At 34.8% G+C, this 3,659-nt stretch overlaps 1 protein-coding gene and 1 long non-coding RNA gene across 7 annotated transcripts in view; one reads left to right on the top strand and one right to left on the bottom strand.

The window, feature by feature from the left end:
• Window positions 1–3,659, bottom strand: part of LOC107670839 (sodium/calcium exchanger 1-like) — a 114,186-nt gene that overhangs the window by 5,207 nt on the left and 105,320 nt on the right. The gene's annotated exons all lie outside the window — the stretch shown is intronic.
• Window positions 1–3,659, top strand: part of LOC107670841 (uncharacterized) — a 9,267-nt gene that overhangs the window by 5,280 nt on the left and 328 nt on the right. Inside the window, exons 2-3 of one of the 2 annotated variants that reach the window (XR_001632128.1) lie at window positions 3,011–3,047; window positions 3,188–3,270. This is a non-coding gene — a long non-coding RNA (uncharacterized LOC107670841). Of the gene's footprint in view, window positions 1–3,010; window positions 3,048–3,183; window positions 3,271–3,659 lie in introns of both variants that reach the window. The other variant, XR_001632127.1, reaches the window with a different exon arrangement.

Raw genomic sequence — 3,659 nt, 5'->3', positions numbered from 1 at the left:
CATATTCTGTTACACCAAATACACAAAATAATGATCTTTAAAAAAGCATCATATGACCCCTTTAAAAGCATTGGTGAACGTTGCCTTATCAGTCATTGTACATTTTCCTTCGCCTGGTTTCTGGCTGCTCGCTTGGCTAATTGGAAGTTCAGTTGTTTTCCCAGTACTCAATACGGCTTTCATCTCCAACTACAGATTGACACATTTGCTAACTGCTCAATAACGCTCCATTCAGAATGCAACGTGCAGCATTTGTTATTTTGAATTTGTGCAGAAACAGCAGAAAAACAATCAATGGATGTGGTTGTAAACCTTTCACTAGAACGTTTTTTTAGAACCTTTCACTAGAACCTTACTAATGACCTTGATTTTTGACCTGTTACTAGTTAAATGTGTAAGTACCTCATTGTTTTTGGCACCTGAACCAGACTTTGTGACTTTATCAAGACCATCTAAACAAATATAATACAAGAAAATAATTTTATTAAATTTTTAATTGTTTAATAGAAATTATTAACACATTATTTCATCTGTAAAAATAAAACGGCAAATTCAGGATGTTATGCAGCTTTAAAGAGGTAGTTCACTTCCAGAATGAAAATTTCCTGATAATTTACTCACCCCTAACCAGCCGAGGAATAAGGGTCTTATCTAGCAAAACGATCGGTCATTTTCTTAAAAAAAAAAAAAATTGTATATACTTTTTAACAACAAATGCTCGTCTTGCACTAGTGACTTCACGCATTGCATAATCACGTTGGAAGTGTCACGCCCAGTAAGTTCTTCATCTGTGTACTCTGGTTCAAAAAGGTAGGGTAGGTGCAAAAAACTCCATATCATTTTCTCCTTCAACTTCAAAATTGTCCGACAACATTGTTCTACCTCTTTTTGTAAAGGGCATTTGACTTTCTTTTCACGTTCGCTTTGTAAACACTGGGTCGGTACTTCTGCCTACATCGCATGTGCGTGATTACGTAATGCTTGAGGTCGAACTAGTGCAAGATGAGCATTTGTGGTTAAAACGTATAGACATTTTTATTCTTTATAGAAAATGACCGATCATTTCGCTAGATAAGACCCTTATTCCTCGGCTGGGATCGTGTAGAGCCCTTTGAAACTGCATTGAAACTGCAATTTGGACCTTCAACCTGTTGGCCACCATTGAAGTCCACTATATGGAGGAAAATCCTGGAATGTTTTCCTCAAAAACCTTAATGTCTTTTCAGTTTAATTTTTTAGTTTAGTTTATTTGTTTACAGGGGCAACACACATTAATAAACATGGCTGTAAATGTGCCAGAATTAGCCAAAGAGGCTATTTTTTTCGAACGAAGAAAGAAAGACATGACTATCTTGGATGACATGGGGGTGATTAAATTATCAGGAAATTTTCATTCTGGAAGTGAACTACTAGTAAAATAGTTTTCAACAATTAATCAAACTTGACTAAAAATGTAAGATTTTCTAAGCTGTAGGCCCTTGAACAAACTTTCTCTAACACTAAGGAAAAGACATCTTCCCATAGATTATATAGTTTCCTCCTCACACATACACATGCTCTCACTCTCTCTCTCTCACACGTGTACACACACACACACACACACGCAGTTGTAAGCAGGTAATGGTGATTTTAGCTGATAGGGTACAATGTAAATTATTTTTGATCTGATAGGGTACAATGTCTCTTAAGGGCTGCTGGGATAAAAACCACTTGGATGCAATTTTCTCCTAAAACAAAAACCACAACAGCACTTTTCTAAACATCTGTAGTACTTCTACTAAGGCAGTCATGATATTAGATTTCCACTACACGATTATCTTGGACAAAAGAATTCATGACAATGATATGATCACTATATCTAGAAAAATTTGAATAATGATGATTAGATTTTGTGTTTTATCTTTTTTGGCCAATGAATAAAAGAATTAAAAGAAAAAAACATTTGCCTTCAAAAGCATGCAGTGATGCCTGGAATCGCTTTAATAATGAAAATACAGTTAAGTGCAAGATGTGCAGCAGCACCAATCTGTCACAAACATAACATTATAATGAGAACACTATTATAACAGAATGTATTTTAAAAAAGCACATTCACGGCATAAATTAAAAATTCTAACTAGCACGGTTAAGTTCACTTGTGCATTTGCATTGTTTTGTGCAGATCCTAATATTATGTTTATAGTATATATCTGATTACTCTCAAACAGGATGCATTTGTGCGTTTTATTAACTCGCTGGCAAAACACTTCAGCAAACTGCTGTTCACTAGCTTCCGCTCATGCAGATCAAATGGCAATACCCAACATTATTGGCTATGATTGAATTTAAAGCAATCATATTCATTTTAGATGTTTCTTTTTCAAATCAAATCAATACATTAAAAATATATCAGTGTTATTTTTCTGATAAAGTCATGTGTAGTATTAACATGATATCCTATTTGATGTCAGGCCTATTTCCTTTTATAAACCCCACGCTTATTGCCAATACACAATATATATTGCAAAACCCCTATAACCATGATATCAATATTTAATTTCTTAAATATCACAGTTATCAACAATACTGGTATACCGCAAAACCCCTAACTTCCACAAATTGTTCTGCATAAATGCAGAGAAATTGATTTGTTACCAGAACCATATAAACATTTATTATAAAACAGTTATAAAATGCTAAAAGTGATTGAAATAAATATGAAAAATGGGACACTGTTTATTAAAGTTCTTCAATAATGTTTTTTACACAAACTGTGCTACTCAATCAATATTTAATTAATGTTTCTTTTTCTATTGCAATACAATTTAGGGCCAAAAAAATTCTCATGGAAATGTATCCTTTTGTTTAAGAGATAGTTCACCTAAAAATAAAAAATCCATATTTTTATGACTTTTTATTCCTTATTATACGATGTTCCTTATTAGACAACTTATTGTTGTCTTGGACCCCACTGACTTTGAATATATGGAAAAAAGCATTATTCAAAAAAATCTTCTTTTGTGTTCCACAGAGTAAAGAAAGTCATGCAGGTTTGGATCGACATGAGGGTGAGTAAATAATGACAAGAATAACATTTCCGGGTGCACTATCCCTTTGAGGATGTTTTGAGAAAATACTAATTAAGAAAATGATATCCTTGTGTGTGCATGACATTGTCCACGTATGATGGCTTTTACTGGAAAGCAAGACGCAAATGCAAGAAAACGATTTTCTGCGGTGAGATGAGAAGAGCAAAAGGGCGAGAAAGAGGATGAAAAGAAAAGAAATGGGGTGAGTGAGGTAAAGAGGGAGAAGAACAGCATTAGAGAGAGAGATGGGAATGCTTCTTGCGTTCTGCTCTCTCAGCGTTTTCTCTATGAGCAGTGTTCCAGTGTGTCTGGAATACTAAACATGGGGAACATGCACTGCTCTTCCAGTGTGTGTGTGTGTGTGTGTGTGTGTGTGTGTGTGTTCTGTACATGAACATAGCTCTGTGTGTGTCTCCTGTTTTAAATAACAGTTATCATGACTGATGAAGGTAATATATGAAGGTGCCATGTAGCAAGGAGCTTTACTCTGCATAATTATATGATATATCGCAATCATAGCCTTGCACGTATGCACACACACACACACACACACACACACACACACACACACACACACACACACACACACAC

The sequence above is a fragment of the Sinocyclocheilus anshuiensis genome, unplaced genomic scaffold (assembly GCF_001515605.1).
Source record: "Sinocyclocheilus anshuiensis isolate Anshui unplaced genomic scaffold, SAMN03320099.WGS_v1.1 scaffold784, whole genome shotgun sequence".
NCBI lineage: Eukaryota > Metazoa > Chordata > Actinopteri > Cypriniformes > Cyprinidae > Sinocyclocheilus > Sinocyclocheilus anshuiensis.
The sequence above is the reverse complement of the archived record's forward strand: the minus strand, read 5'-3'. Positions and strand labels throughout refer to the sequence as shown.